The 17,230-nt window shown below is 41.2% G+C and overlaps 2 protein-coding genes across 7 annotated transcripts in view; one reads left to right on the forward strand and one right to left on the reverse strand.

The window, feature by feature from the left end:
- The window catches only part of cmss1 (cms1 ribosomal small subunit homolog), a 367,856-nt gene that overhangs the window by 110,140 nt on the left and 240,486 nt on the right, over positions 1-17,230 (reverse strand). The window contains exon 1 of one of the 5 annotated variants that reach the window (XM_072585435.1): positions 4,911-4,982. The exons of the other annotated variants lie outside the window; for them this stretch is intronic. The gene's annotated coding sequence lies outside the window, so the exon portion shown is untranslated. Of the gene's footprint in view, positions 1-4,910; positions 4,983-17,230 lie in introns of those variants that run through there. 5 annotated transcript variants of the gene reach the window in all.
- The window catches only part of filip1l (filamin A interacting protein 1-like), a 278,663-nt gene that overhangs the window by 45,605 nt on the left and 215,828 nt on the right, over positions 1-17,230 (forward strand). The gene's annotated exons all lie outside the window — the stretch shown is intronic.

The following is a 17,230-nucleotide window of genomic DNA, read 5'->3' on the forward strand; positions in this document are numbered from 1 at the left end:
TAGGAGCAGGAGTAGGTGATAAAGCGCCTTGATCTTGCTCCTCAATTTGATGTGATATTTGATATAGGGCTGACAATGGAAACCTTATACTGCCTACGTGTGTTGTTCTGAAAGAAAGGACCAGAACCCTATTGTAGAGATTTACATGGAATGGCAGGAAGATGAACATGGATTTGGAAGACAATAACTTTATAAAGGAAAGGGATGTTGGAAATGGAGTGACAGCTCACAAGGACAAAGGTTTGAGTGGAGTTTCAAGGAAGAGTGGAAACAGCCACATCCAATTATTTAAAAATAACAATAAACACAAAATTGATACAGTTTGTCTGTTTTCTGAAACGGTGCTGACTACAACGTGCACTCTTTATGTTCATATTCTAAGAGGTTGTGCTTAACTTTACCAAATTACATTAACAACAGAAGAGAGAAAGATGTATGCTGTGTAAAACAATCTTGTCAGTACATGTTTCATTTTGGCAGCAGGCTGTCCTATTGATAACTACCCTTCTGGGTATGTGAGGCCATTGAATAAGTGAAGTACTACATATGGAATGCATCAATTTAATTGGTGGGGGATGACATCAGGATTTATGAACGCATGAGGAGGATGACAGCACACTTGGAGCAACCTCTTTAACTCATTACCCTATCAAATCCAAAAGAAATCCCTTCAATATGGGATAAACCAGAACAAATACCACAACAGTACTGAAATTTGAGTGTTTGTTTCTGTAGTTGATTACTTGCAGAATATTGCAATTTAGAAGTTCAGCAAACACTTTGTAAATGGGAGCTGTTTGCTAAATTTGTACCAGCAGCAGCAGCTTTAAACCATAATCAATAGGGTCCTGTATCCTTGGCTACTCCAAATTATTTTAAATAGGAGATCAGCAGAAATACTTTCAGACAAGACAGTCAGCTTAGATGTTGAGGTTTGGTGTCAGCCTACTAATGAGTTAATTAAACGTCAGTCCCACAAATAAATTTGACCTTATTTGTACAGCTCAAATTTTTTTTTGAAAAGTTGAAAAGTTATGAAAGAACTGTTCTTTTAAAAAGAAACTTTTTTGTATGATCAATAAAGGTTCATTGGTTCTATACAGAGTGTAGAGTTGGTGAATGAGCTTGGAAATGCAATTGGGAGAATGTGAGGATTGCAAATGCTGGAGTTCAGAGTCAAAACGTGTGGCGCTGGAAAAGCACAGCAGGTCAAGCAGCATCTGATGGTCATCCCTGATGAAGGGCTTATGCCCGAAATGTCGACTCTCCTGCTCCTCGGATGCTGCCTGACCTGCTGTGCTTTTCCACTGTCACACTTTTTGACTTGGAAATGCAATTGCTTATTGTGGAGGATTTGAGGGGCTTGGAAGTTCAGTGCAGGGGCAGAGCTTGGCATGAAATATATGGGGGATTACCTGGTGACACAGGTGGTGTGTTGGGGATGAGAACATGTGAGAGGTGAGGTCAAAGACCCTTTCCTGTTTTATCATAACTGGAACAAAGCCCTGAGCCACAAAGATGGGCTTTTTATTTTAAAAACACCAACAATGGCTCAGTGACACCTTCCAACCTCTTTCCAGGGATGTCAGCTCAAACGCTGTCATCTAGGATTGACATAAAAATGATAATCATCCCTTTAGCCATGAATAGAGACACCCCTTCCCTGCCATTTAGAAGAATGAGGGGAGGATCTCATTGAAACCAAATGATATGAGTATTGGTGCAGTGACAAATGGTGAAAAGGATAGCCATAGATTAAAGGAGGATATTGGTCTAATCAGTGGCAATGGAATAAAATCCAGGTAAGTGTGAGGTGATGTGCAGGACAAACAAGACAAGGGAATAGCTGATGATTGGAAGAACCTTGGAAAGCACCAAGGATCAGAGGGACCTCAGCGACAGGGACCCAGGTTCGATTCCAGCCTTGGGTGACTGTGTGGAGTTTGCACATTCTCCCCATATCTGCGTGGGCTTCCTGCTGGTGGTCTGGTTTCCTCCCACAGTCCAAAGATGTGCAGGTTAGATGGATTGCTCATGTTAATTTGCCCATAGAGTCCAGAGATCTGCAGGTTAGCTGGATTCTGATAGACGGTTGTGGGGATAAGGTTGGGAGATGGTCTGGGTGGGATGCTCTTCAGAGGGTCAATGGGCCAAATGGTTTCTTTCTACATGGGAATTTTACAATTCAGTGACTTTGGTGTGCAAGTACACCGGTCCCTTAAGGTACCGGGACAGGTAGATAAAGTGGCTAAGAAGGTATATGGGATACTTGTCTTTGTTAGCCAAATAATAGATTTAAAGAGCAAGGAGGTTATGCAGGAACTGTATAAAAGGTTGGTTAGACCAAAGCTGGAGTACTGTGTGCAGTTCTAGAATCCACATTATTGTAGGCATGCGATTGCACTGAAGAGGACGTAGAGGAGATTTACCAAGGTGTTGCCTGGGCTGGGGAATGTTTGTTATGAACAGATATTGGATAGACTGGGGTTGCTTTTCTTGGGTCAGAGGAGACAGAGGGGGGCATGATCGAGATGTATAAAATTATCAGGGGCATAGACCGGGTAGACAGGAAAAACTTTAGCCCTTGGTTAAGGGATCTATGATCAGAGTTTTCAGATTTAAGATAAGAGGCAGGAGGTTTAGAGGGAACATGAGGAAAAGATTTTTCATCCAGGAGTGGTAGGAATCTGGAACTCACTGCCTGTAAGGGTGGTTAGAGGCCGAAACCCTCATAACATTTAGGAGGTATTGAACCACACAAGGCTATGGCCAAGTGTTGGAAAATGGTAAAAATTTACCAGTCTTACCAGACCACAGTGCACCTCACTCATTAGAGAGAGAGAGACGACTGGTGGTGGTTGTTTTAACTGAGGGTCAACATGCCTCGGACAAGGGGAAAAGTTCAGAAGGCACTTCATTATAACCTCAGCTGGCGTGGGAATTGAACCCATGCTGCTGGCATTACTCTGCTTCGCAAACCAGCTGTCCACCCAACTGAGCTAACTGACCCCGTGGAAAATGGGATTAGAATGGTTAGGTGGTTGTTTTGACTGGCACAGACTCAATGAGCTGAAATTGCTTTTTGTGTACTGTAGACCTCTGACTCTGTAAACCGCTAACACAACTAGACAGTGTAAACACAGGAAAGATGCCCCAGGTGAACTGGGGATTCCAGTTACAGTTTATGGGCCATTTCGGACTGAGGTGAGGAGAAATGTCTTCACCCAGAGAGCGGTCAGTGTGTGGCATTCTCTACCACAGAAAGCAATTGAAGTTTAAACATGAACGTTTTCGAGAAGGAGTTAGATGAGACTTTTAAGGCTAAAGTGATCAAAGAATATGGGGAGAAAGCAGGAACTGGGTATGGAGTTGGATGATCAGTCGTGGCAGAGCAGGCATGAATGGTCAACTCCAACTCACATTCTCTATGTTTCCAATACAACAGTATTTATGTTAAAAATTGAGCTTTAAAAAAACTAATTGAAAATAAGCCACAAATGGTTTGATTTTGAAATAACATTGAGCATTGTATTAGGAAAGAAATATATGTCTGATACTTGACTTTTCTCCCATTTTAGTTGGGTGGAAAGATGTTAATATTGAGAAGAAAAATAAGACACTGTCAATTTTTCAATTTTATGGAACAATGCTGCTTATATCTTAAGTTCAAATACTTGAATAAATTGTTCTTGTAGTTACAGTCCCCTATGGTACTTTCCAAATATTGAAAGACTTTTAGTATCATCTGGTTGCATCTGGCAGTTCAAGACTAGAAAATATATAGGCAGGAACTAATTGGACCATGACATTTTTTAAAGTGGCAGATTTTTAAACCAGACAAGCTGCATCTTCATGCGATATGATACAGCATTACATCATTGACTATTTTCAGCTTATTATGCCAATCAAGCCATAACTAATTAAAGATGCTTGTAAAAAGCAGAATCATTATAAAAGCTCTTTAAAAACAAAACACAGCCTGAGCTAAGCCAGGCAGATTCAGAACATGCAATCTTCAAATTCTTGAATCGCCACTAATACTCTCAGATCTTTCCAGTTGGGTAAATTATAGACCTTGCTTTCATTTCAGCTTTACTTCATCACATAAGAAGTCATTTATTTTTATGTGGAGCAAAAGGCAATCAAACAATTACAAGTCAGTTTTTAAAAAAATTAATCTCAGCGCCAATTACATCTTTTTTTATTATACCACTGGACATTGACATTACAATATAAACAGACACTATCTGACAAAAAGGTTGCTATTCTGAAATTACTGTTGGACTGTAACACTCCACCAAGTTCCATCATGTTGTGCAATGAACTGGCATGTAATAAATAATCGGATTTTAGTTCATAGATGCATTAGACCATCTTGGCATTATAAATAATTTCCTAAAAAAACTTTCCATAAACACTGAAAATTTGGCAAAACTTTTTAATTGTAGCATGAATTGAACACACATGTTGTAAGACAGAAATTTTGCTTTGTCTTGCAGCAAATGCTTCATTTTGGCTGAGAGGGAAGTCTCAGAATTGTGTTCTTTTGACCCTGAGAACATGAGTTATCATTAGTTTGAGCTCAAGCCCCACAACATGTAATCTGCCAGTAATTCACCAACAATTAGAATTCGAAATATTTAATTGAATAGTTAGCATGCACTTTTGATTTTATCATCCGCTATTCATTTATCCAACATCCAAACAGATAGACTCCAGCATGATGTTCTGATGGGAGTTACAGCAGTAATTCACCAAATATCTGGCAGCCACGTGGAAGAACCCTGCCGAAGTTTACCACGTGGTTCTCAGAGTGAAATAATTCAAGTGTACATATTTCAAATAAAAGCAAAGTTTGTATTAAAAAATTCACATACATTATGATGTTACAAAGAATATACAGCACAAACCTGGTCATTTAGCCAATCAGTCATGACGGCATTTATACTGCAATTGAGCCTCCTCCCATCCTTCCTCATCTAGCTCTATCAATAACAGACACAATTACCTCATATGCTTATCGAGCTTCCTCTTAAATGCATCTGTACTATTTGCCTCAGCTCCTCTCTGTGACATTAAGTTCTTCATTTGCACCACTTTCCTACTCAATTTCACAGTGACTATTTTACAGAACATTTAAAAGCAATTAAGAAAAACAAGGAAGATATTCATCATAACCAAGGTGCTGTCTCAAGCAAATACCATACTTTTAATTTGTTCATATCATTGTTTTCTTGTTAAAGTCCTTGACTACAATATGAGCAGGTAATTTACAATTAAATAATATTAAAACCACATGGTAACAATAACAGTGATAATAATTATCACTGATTATAGCAGGTTATAATGAGCAATAGACTATAAAAGATTATAACAGTTGTCAGTTAATTTGTTTTGGAATGAGGGTTCATTGCACAGTTATTTAGGGAAGAATCTTAAAGGGGTCTGAGCAACAAAACTTATTAGATTAGATTACTTACAGTGTGGAAACAGGCCCTTCGGCCCAACAAGACCACACCAACCCGCCGAAGTGCAACCCACCCATTCCCACTCCCCTATATTTACCCCTTCACCTCACACTACGGACAATTTAGCACGGCCAATTCACCTAACCTGCACATTTTTGGACTGTGGGAGGAAACCGGAGCACCCGGAGGAAACCCACGCAGACACGGGGAGAACATGCAAACTCCACACAGTCAGTCGCCTGAGGCGGGAATTGAACCCGGGTCTCTGGCGCTGTGAGGCAGCAGTGCTAACCACTGTGCCACCGTGCTGCCCAAAATGATGTGACATGTGGGAAAATGAGACAAAACATCTAGCGAGGCCCATCTCACTATATTGGTTATGCTTTTCATAAGTAGTGAAGTGAGTTTCTTGCGAGATAGTGAATTGCTAATTCAGCTGGATTATTGTTTATTAAACACTTTGTTGATGACCCAACTCACCTCACTAAAATTCAGCTTCCTATTTTACCAAATGTGCCAAACAAACTGGACATTAAGAAAGCTCGACATGAAAAGTAGAGCAAGTGTCTGACAGCTCACCACTTGCACTGAAAGGCCACCATGTTGTAAATGAGCAGACTGCACCTCAGGCCACAATCCATGGGCATCAGTCACATGACCTACCTGTACCCGGACATTTGCAACCAGCATGTGCCAACACCTTACGACCATCGTGGCATCTATGATACAGTGGTGTGCTGCTTGGAAAACACACTCTCACATTGCAAGATGCACAGCAACTAGAAATGAAAGGCTGGAGCAGGAACACTTTGCGCACAGGGACAGACACCCAGCTCACTGATTGGACCAGGCTGCATCAAAGGGCTGCTCACTTACTCTCTTCAGACTCATTCTTTTAGCGCCCATCTGCTTAATGCATCTATACCTGTTAGTGCACTGGAGCTTCAACCAGACCCAAATGCTGTCAGTACTGTTGCACTGAGGTGTTCTTTAATGCAGACACACAGACAGGCCGCCTTTATGCTTGTCAGCAGGGATCTGTCCAGGAGCGAGGGGGTGGGGGGGGGGGGGTGGGGGGTCATCTTGCTGTGCAGTACTTGGAGACATAAATCCAGCAACTACAGAATGTGCCAGCTGCCTATGTAGCAAACATACTGGGCGCTCTTTCAACTAAATGGCTATGTCAGAAACCAGGTGAGTCTTAGTCCAATCAAAGAGGGTCAGAAGTGCTTCTGTCCCAGTTCCATCAGTCACAGTCTACACACAGTCCAGGGACGTCACCACAGTTAGTTGTCTACTTGAGCCATTCACAGTCAAGCATTTTGTCCCAGTACAGTCCAGAGTTCAGAGGTCAGAGCTTTAGGGCCTGTACTCCACGGGCATAGCACTTCTTAAGTGATATAAGGAAGCCTTCTGTCATGTAAAAGATGTTTGCATTGTTGTAGTCAACTCTGTATTAGGTTCAGGTGTGAGACAGGAGTCCCAATCTGATATGGCAAGCTCTGCCACATTTCTTGCACAGAAAGAGAGTGGGTTGTGAAAGTGCATGATTTGATGACCCCTGTTTTATCTTAACTATCTCTTGCCCAGCTAAGCCTTTCATTTCTACCCAATGTTTCCAATGCTCATTTCTCAAAATGGAGATTTTTCTCAAAAAGGAGTCCTGTGACCACAGGGATCTGTGCTAGGACCACTATTGTTTGTGATATATATAAATGATTTGGAGGAAGGTATTGGTTGCCTGATTAGCTAGTTTGCAGATGACACCAAGATTGGTGGAGTAGCAGATAGTGAAGGGGACTGTCAGAGAATACAGCAGAACATAGATAGATTGGAGAGTTGGGCAGAGAAATGGCAGATGGAGTTCAATCCGGCCAAATGTGAAGTGATGCATTTTGGAAGATCCAATTCAAGAGCAAACTATACAGTAAATGGAAAAGTCCTGGTGAAAATTGATGTACAGAGAGGTAGTCAGGTCCATTGTGCCCAGAAGGTGGCAACGCAGATCAGTAAAGTAGTCAAGAAGGCAGATGGCATGCTTTTCTTCATTGGACGGGGTACTGAGTACAAGGGTTGGCAGGTCATGTTGCAGTTGTATAGGACTCTGGTTCGGCCGCATTTGAAATACTGCATACAGTTCTGGTCGCCAGGTTACCACAAGTATGCGGATGCTTTGGAGAGCGTGCAGAGGAGGTTCACCAGGATGTTGCCTGCTATGGAGGGCATTAGCTATGAATAAAGGTAGAATAGTCATAGAGATGTACAGCACTGAGCCAGACCCTTCGATCTGCTTCGACTTGTCCATGCTGACCAGATATCCCAACCCAATTTAGTTCTACTTCCCAACACCCAGCCCATATCCCTCCAAAACCTTCCTATTCAAATACCCATCCAGATGCCTTTTAAATGTTGCAATTATACTAGCCTTCACCACTTCCTCTGGCAGCTCATCCCATACACGCAAAACCCTCTGCATGAAAAATTTGCCCATTAGGTCTCTTTTATATCTTTCCCCTCTCACCCTAAACCTATGCCCTCTAGTTCTGTACTTACCCACCCCAGGGAAGAAACTTTGTCTATTTATCCTATCCATGCCCCTCATTACTTTATAAACCTCCATAAGGTCACCCCTCAGCCTCTGATGTTCCAGGGAAAACAGCCACAGCCTGTTCAGCCTCTCCTTGTGGCTCAAATCCTCCAACCCTGGCAACATCCTTGTAAATCTTTTCTGAACCCTTTCAGGTTTCACAACATTCTTCCAGTTGGAAGGTGACCAGAATTACACACAATATTCCAACAGTGGCCTAACCAATGTCCTGTACAGCCGAAGCATGGCCTCCCAACTCCTGTACTCAATACTCTGACCAATAAAGGAAAGCATATCAAATGTCTTCTTCAATATCTTATCTATCTGTGACTCCACGTTCAAGGAGCTATGAACCTGCACTCCAAAGTCTCTTTGTTCAGCACACTCTCTAGCACCTTACTGTTCAGAGTATAAGTCCTATTAAGATTTGCTTTCCCAAAATACAGCACCTCACATTTATCTAAATTAAACTCCATCTGCCACTCCTCAGCCCATTGGCCCATCTGATCAAAATCCCATTGTAATCTGATGTAATCTTCTTCGCTGTCCACTGCACCTCCAATTTTGGTGTCATCTACAAACTTACTAACGATACGTCCTATGCCCACATCCAAATCATTTATATAAATGATGAAATGTAGTGGGCCCAGCCCCAATCTTTGTGGCACTTCACTGGTCACAGACCTCCAGTCCGAAAAACAACCCTCCACTGCCACCCTCTGTCTTCTACCTTTGAGCCAGTTCTGTATCCAAATGGCTAGTTCTCCCTGTATTCCATGAGATCTAACCTTGCTAACCAGTCTCCTATGGGGAACCTTGTGAAACGCCTTACTGAAGTCTATACAGATTATGTCTACCACTTTGCCTTGATCAATCCTCTTTGTTATTTCTTCAAAAAACTCAATCAAGTTTGTGAGACATGATTTCCCACACACAAAGCCATGTTGATTATCCCTAATTAGTCCTTGCCTTTCAAAATATATGTACGTCCTGTCCCTCAGAATTCCCTCCAACAACTTGCCCACCAGCGATATCAGGCTCACTGGTCTATGGTCCCCTGGCTTGTCCTTACCACCCTTCTTAAACAGTGGCACCACGTTAGCCAACCTCTAGTCTTCCGGCACTTCACCTGTCACTAACAATAATACAAATATCTCAGCAAGGGGCCCAACAATCACTTCTCTAGCTTCCCACAGAGTTCTAGGGTCCACCTGATCAGGTGCTGAGGATTTATCCACTTTTATGTGTTTCAAGACATCCAGCACTTCCTCCTCTGTAATATGGACATTTTTCAAGATGTCACCATCTATTTCCCCAACTTCTATATCTTCCATGTCCTTTTCCACAGTAAACACTGATGTAAAATACTTGTTTAGTGTCTCCCCCATCTCCTGCGGTTCCACACAAAGGATCTTTGAGGGGCTCTATTCTCTCCCTAGTTACCCTTTTGTCCCTAATGCATTAGTAAAAATCCTTTGGATTCTCCCCAACTCTATTTGCCAAAGCTATCTCAGTCCCCTTTTTGCCCTCCTGATTTTCCTCTTAAGTATACTCCTACTGCATTTATACTCCTCTAAGGATTCATTCGATCTATCCTGTCTACACCTCACATATGCTTCCTTCTTTTTCTTAACCACACCCTCAATTTCTTTCTTCATCCAGCATTCCCTATACCTACCAGCGTTTCCTTTCACCCTAACAAGAACATACTGTCTCTGGACTCTAGTTGTCTCATCTCTGAAGGCTTCCTATTTTCCAGCCGTCCCTTTACCTGCAAACATCTGCCCCCAATTAGTTTTTGAAAGTTCTTGCCTAACACTGTCAAAATTAGCCTTCTTCCAATTCAGAACCTTAACTTTTAGATTTGGTCTATCCTTTCCCATCACTATTTTAAAACTAATAGAATTATGGTCGCTGGCCCGAAAGTGCTCCCCCACTGACACCTCAGTCACCTGCCCTGCCTTACTTCCCAAGAGTGGGTCAAGTTTTGCACCTTCTCTAGTAGGTACATCCACATACTAAATCAGAAAATTGTCTTGTACACACTTAAGAAATTCCTCTGCATCTAAACCTTTAACACTATGGCAGTCCCTGTCTATGTTTGGAAAGTTAAAATCCCCTATCATAACCACCCTATTATTTTTACAGATAAGTGAGATCTCCTTACAAATCTGTTTCTCTCTCAATTTTCCTCTGACTATTAGAGGGTCTATAATACAATCCCAATAAGGCGATTATCTCTTTCTTATTTCTCAGTTTAACCCAAATAACTTCCCTGGTTGTATTTCTGGGAATATCCTCCCTCAGTACAGCTATAATGCTATTCCTTATCAAAAATGCCACTCCACCTGATTATTTTCATTAGAAAGACAGAGTTTGAGGTCTACAAAATCATGAGAGGTATAGACAGGGTGGATAGCAAGAAGCTTTTTCCCAGAGTGGGGGGACTCAATTACTGGGGTTCATGAGTTCAAAGTGAGAGAGGAAAGGTTTCGGGGAGATATACGTGGAAATTTCTTTATGCAGAGCGTGGTGGGGGCCTGGAACGTGTTGCCAGTGGAGGTAGTAGAAGCAGGAACGATAGCATCATTTAAGATGTATCTAGACTGATCCAGGGAACAAAGGGATACAGATCTTTAGAAAATAGGCGACAGGTTTAGATAGAGGATCTGGATCAATGCAGGCTTGGAGGGCTGCAGGGCCTTTTCCTGTCCTGTAAGGTTCTTTGTTCTTTGTTCTTCCAAACATTCAACCTCCAGAGGTCATGATCATCAGTGACTGTCAGTCTCTGGTGATTATTGTAAATATTCACCACCTTCATATCACGTTTCCTTGTAGTGAAGGTATGAATACCTTAGGTCAGGGCTCAGTGACTAGTAAATTGTACAGATGTGTTTGGTCTCTGATGCACATTCTTTAGCAATGAGTACAATGGTGGTGATGGCACATTTCAAGACACAATTATGTCTCAAATAAACTTCCAATATTTTAATAAGTATCTCATATTATTTTATATCCAGATCACTTATAAAAGCACAAGAAGGAATAGCAAAATAAAATAAGAGGTTATCTGATCTTTTAAACATCTTTTTAAACGTGCTCTTTTCCACCGAATCAAGCACTTCCCCAACATTTTTACCTTCTCAAGGGAGACAAATAGTCATACAATATCAAATTGAGAATTTGTAAAAATTTCTCTGCATGTTAGAAAGTAATTCAGAATGTACTCCACTACATTAGCCTAAAATTTCAATTTACAAAGTTGCCATCCAAGGTGTTGTTCCTATGGAAACCACCAGAGTTGCAAGAATTATTTTCAGGTTATTATTCAAATTCAAGCTTTTAAGTTCACACTTGTAGCCCAAAGTCCTACTCTTTACTACATAATCATCCAGAAGCTTATTTAAAGTGGTTAATCAACACAACAATAACTCTTTTTGATGAGTGTTCAGAACATTCATCATTCTGTGGCATCAGAAAAGTCAGTTCTCAGTGTGTGAAGCTTGCATTTAAGTCTTCTAGTTATGCATTTATACATTCTCGTTCTGTATAAGATAAATCAACAGTTTACATTTAAGTTGGCTACGCCTTTCATCATTTTGACCTGAATCATGTTTTCATTCAATCTTCATTACTTTTATGGAAAACAACTAGAGTTTTAAGTGCGATTGCTTATAAATTATACCAATGCATTTAGATAGTCCGTTTAAAGAAAGAAATTGTCACAAACAGGGGAGTTCACCGTATCAGGAAAATATATTTGGTCTGCAGGTAGTGGGGCAAACAGTGTTGATGAATTGTAGGAATACAAATTTCAAAGTATGTAACACCAGAAAAAATCACAGTAAGCATTGAAAAGGCTACAGGACTTTTCATAACTTGGTAATGATCTTTCTTGGGAGAAACTGAGGACTGCAGATGCTGGAGCTCAGTGTTGAGAGTGAAGTGCTGGAAAACCACAGCAGGTCAGGCAGCATCCAAGGAGGAGGAGAATCAATGTATCAGGCATAAGCCTGATTCCTGATGAAGGGCTTACGCCTGAAACATTGATTCTCCTACTCCTTGGATGCTGCCTGACCTGCTGTGCTTTTCCAGCACTACACTCAATGATCTTTCACAAATGATTCTGAGTCAATGGTGGCTCAGTGGTTAGCACTGTTGCCTCACAGCATCAGGGACCTGGGTTCAATTCCACCCTCGGGTGACTTTCTGTGTGGAGTTTGCGCACTGACCCCGTGTGTGTGTGGGTTTCCTCCAGGTGCTCCAGTTTCCTCCCACAGTCAAAAGATGTGCAGGTTAGGTGGATTGGCTATGCTAGATTGACCACAGCATCCAGGGATGAGCAAGCTAGGTGGGTTAGTGATGGAAAATGAAGAGTTACAGGGATGATGTAGGCCTGAATGAGGTGCTCTTCCGACAGTCGGTGTGGACTCGATGGGCTGAATAAGGTAAAAACAATGACTGCAGATGCTGAAAACCAAATACTGGATTAGTGGTGCTGGAAGAGCACAGCAGTTCAGGCAGCATCTTGGATGCTGCCTGAACTGCTGTGCTCTTCCAGCACCACTAATCCAGTCGATGGGCTGAATGGTCTACTCTCACACTGTAGGGATTCTATGAAATAGATAGAGCTTACAATTTGGTCCAAGTCACTCTACTTTCCTAATGTGCTGTTCTAATCCATAAATTTTGTTAAATTGACAAAAATGTTTATATCTCATGGATATTGTCTATATTGGAATTGTTCATCTTTCAGATTTATGAGAGTCTGGTTTCCAAATCACAACATGTATTTTTTTGCCAAGAATGTAGTTCAGGATAATGGGAACCATTGAGAATGGGTAATATCTGGCAGTATATGAAGTTCTTTTTGAATGTATCTTGAATCATGAAAGCAGCAATCCCTGTCGCAGAAGAGTCAAACTTGGAGCAAGCCTCAACCTCAACTTAAATAAAGTCAATCAGAAGAGTTGGTCCATAAGCTACGTACTTACATAAACTGCAGTGCGATTGGTATATTCTATTACATAACCCTTAAAACTCCTACAGGCACATTGTAAGGGTTACATTGTGCCAACTAATGCAGCTGGAAAATTCCGAAGAAAATCACTTGAGGGAAAGCAGGAAGTTCTGGCTGTCAAAACTTCATTAATTTTTTTTTGAAAAGTATAATCTACAGAAACTGATACACACTTGAACAGAATAGATCATAATAAAGGTACAATATGTCCATTTTGCCAGAAAAGGCAGCACATGCAATACAATGCAAATGCAATAGGCTTTGTGGTACTTGGCTCTAAAGCAAAGCCTCAGTGAAAGGAAAACATCTGATAGAGGGGTGACACTGGCTTTAATCAGAATGAGTATGTGAGATACATCAAACTGAAGCCTGAGGAAACACATTGCTTCCTTACACTTAGATGCTAAGCAGAGAAGCATGGCGGAACAAATAACTGTCAGGTAAACTTAGCTTTAGTCACTACGTCACCCCACAAACCTCACAACATCAATCACACAGGCTGAACACTGATGCAACCAAAGAAGAATGTCTGATTCACCAGGACCGACCCACTATAATCTCTTTAAAAAACCAAGAGAGTCTTTGAAAGGTTCACTGAAAAAGGAATTAATTTATGGAATCTATGTCCCACCAAATGAGAAATGAGGTTAACTCAAGTTTAATGTGCCACATTAAGAAACAGTTTATTCTAACTTATAAGAACAATTTAAATAAATACTTGATTAGTTTTCGAAATCTTTTTAAACTTGTGCAAGGAATCACAATGCTCTCAAGTATACATATATGGTATTGAGTTTGGCTTTCACATAATACCATAAATAGAAATAAAACAATATAATCCACATCAATCATGGATTTATAACTGCTATACTGAAACCAATACATCTGTGACAAGAAGCTGTTTAAAGCATTTAACACACTGGTGGATGAATGAATCCGAACACTGGCGGCAGTATTGTGGTATATAGGAAAGATTCATCTACCTCAGACTTAAAATTAGCAATTATCTAGCATCAACTGTATTTGTGAAAGAGTTCCAAACCTCTATCACCCATTTTATTCATCTCTCCCAAACAGTCTGGTCCCAGTTTTTAGATTTAGGCCACCCAGTTATAGAATCTCCAACCCTGTCTTTTCCTGTTAATAATCTGTAAATGTCAATCAGATCACCTCTTAATTTTCTAAATTATAGAGAAAACAGGCATAATTTGTACAATCCCTCCTCATAACTTAACCACTGAAGTGCAGGTATCATTCTTGTAAAGACCAATATATCCTTCCGAAGGTGTGGTGCCCCAGATCTGTTCACTGTATTCCAAGCAGGGTATACCCAGGGCTTTGTATAGATGCAGCATAATTTCTGAGCCCTTATACTCCAGTCCTCTAGATATTACATTAGCTACCGTGATTAGTTTCTGCACCTGTCTGTGGCATTTTAAAGATCGATGCATTTGAAACTCCAAGTCTCTTTGAACACCCATTGTATTTAACTTCATAGAATATAAAATATATTCTGGTCTATCCCTTTTCAGTCCAAAATATATAACCTTATATTTACCTACATTGAAGTCCATCTGCCACAGGTTTGCCCATTCACTTAGTCTATCAATTTCCTTTCATTATTCAATACTACATCTACACTATCTACAATGCCACCTAAATTTGTGTCACCAGCAAATTTGGTTATATGACTTTCTACACTATTCAATTTGTCAATAAATAATGTGAATAGTGAAGCCCTCGTGGGCCATCATGAGTCACATTCTGTCAATTTGAATACCTACCCATTAGCCCTGTTGTTTGCCACTCAACCAATTCCCAGGAATGTCAGTAACTTGCCCTCAATTCTGTGGGCTGCCAATTCGTGGCCACTGATTCTGTTTTAATTTACAGGATTAGTGGAAGGGCACTTAATTGGCATTGGGAAGGTGAACGCAAGCAGAATTAGAGTTGTACCTCTGCTATCTGCTTACTTATATCCTTGGAAATCCAGTTGTTTCCCTTACCCTGGAAGATTCCTCAGGCACACCTGACTCTGATCTCAGTGGAAGTAAAAAACAATGACTGCAGATGCTGGAAACCAGATTCTGGATTAGTGGTGCTGGAAGAGCACAGCAGTTCAGGCAGCATCCAAGGAGCTTATCTCTCCACATCTCAGTGGAAGTAGGCTATTTGGCATATTGTGTCCGCTCCAGCCCTCGTAAAATCAGAAGTGATCGGATAATCCTGAATTCCATTTTCCTATTTTACCCGATAACACTTGATCCCATTAGTGATGAGAAATCAGTCTATCTCAGCCTTAAATATACCTAATGATTCAGTCTCTACATCCCTCTACTGTAAATAATTCCACAGATTCACTACCCTCGGAGAGAAAAATATTCCCCTCATGGGAATATGTCCAGATAATTATAATAAGCAGGATAGATAAAGGGGAACTGGTAGATGCTGGTATGTTTCTCACATACGCATAAAAGGCCTTGGGGTTATCCTTGATCCTACCCGCCAAAGATTTTTCATGCCCTCTCTTAGCTCTCCTAACCCCTTTCTTCAGCTCCCTCCTGGCTATCCTGTATCCCTCCAATGCTCTGTCTGAACCTTGTTTCCTCAACCTTATGTAAGCCTCCTTCTTCCTCTTTATAAGACATTCAACCTCCCTCGTCAACCAAGGTTCCCTCACACGACCATCTCTTTCCTGCCTGACAGGTACATACATATCAAGGACACATCGTATCTGTTCCTTGAAAAAGTTCCACATTATCCAAAGCGGTATACTTATTGTTGAGGGGAACGACCACAGGGGATCCCTGCACTGCCTGCTTCCTCCCCTTCCCACCTCTAACTGTTACCCAGCTACCTCTGTTCTCTGGCGTAACTATGTCCCTGTAGCTTCTATCTATCACCCTCTCAGCCTCTCGAACAATCCTCAGTTCATCCAACTCCAGCTCCAGTTCCCTAACGCAGTCTGTGAGGAGCTTGAACTGGCCGCACTTCCTGCAGATGAAGTCGGCAGGAGCATCGGTGGTCACCCCTACCTCAAACATCCTGCAGGAGGAACATTCCACTGCCTGTGCTACCATAACTCTACACTTAGTCTCCAAAACAAGAACACTAAGCAGTTTACCTGTTCAGCCGACTGAGTCATTTATTGTTAGGTTAGAGGAGGAAGGAGGGTGGGAGACACTACACGTGTAACGTCTCGGGTTCCTTCTCCACTCAAATAACAATCACTTACCTTCTCAATCGGCTCTGCGCTCCGACTTCACTTCCGCCCAGCTCCTGCCGCTCTCTGCTGCAAAAAGCTAAAAAAAGCTCTCTGCTGCAAAACTTCTCAACCTTTACTCAAAGGAAAGTCCCTCCATACCAGGAATCAATACACTGAACCTTCTCTGGACTGCTTCCAAGGACACCAGATCATTGCTTGAATAAAGAGGCTATAACTGCTCACAGTATTTCAGCAGTTGTCTCACAATTTTAGTTTTAGCAAGACCTCCCTATTTTTGTTCTCCATTCGTTTTAAAATAAAGGCCAACTTTCCATTTGCCTTCCCTATTAGCTACTGAACCTGGGTGCTAGGTTTTTGCAATTCATGCACCAGCAGCCTGAATACCTGTGCTACAGCTTTCTGCAGTCTTTCCCCATGTAGTCAGATCTTCTACTCTTTCTGCCAAAGTGCATAACCTCACATTTTCCCACAGTTTCCTTCATCTACAAAGTTTCTGCTCACTCAAATACCTGGTTACATTCCTCTGTAGACTCCTCGTGTCATACTCATCACTTGCCTTTCCACTTATTTTTGTGTCATCCCCAAACTTAGTGATAGCACTTTCACTTTCATCCTCCCAGTCATTAATATTTATTATAAATCTTGTGGCCCAGTAACGATCTCTGTGGCACTCTACTACTTAAAGTTGCTATCCTGAAAATGCTTCCTTTATCCCAACTTTGTTTTCTCTTTATTAACCAGTCCTCTATCCATGCTAATATACTAACTCCAACTCTATGGGCTCTTATGTTGTTAGGCAGCTTTATGTTCAATGCTTTCTTGAATGTCTTTTGGAAATCCAAATGTATTGCATCTACCAGTTCCCCTTTATCTATCCTGCTTATTACCTCTTCAAAGAATTATAATTAACTTTCTAGGCATGCGTTCCC

This window comes from Chiloscyllium punctatum, chromosome 15 (genome assembly GCF_047496795.1).
Source record: "Chiloscyllium punctatum isolate Juve2018m chromosome 15, sChiPun1.3, whole genome shotgun sequence".
In the NCBI taxonomy this organism is placed as follows: domain Eukaryota; kingdom Metazoa; phylum Chordata; class Chondrichthyes; order Orectolobiformes; family Hemiscylliidae; genus Chiloscyllium; species Chiloscyllium punctatum.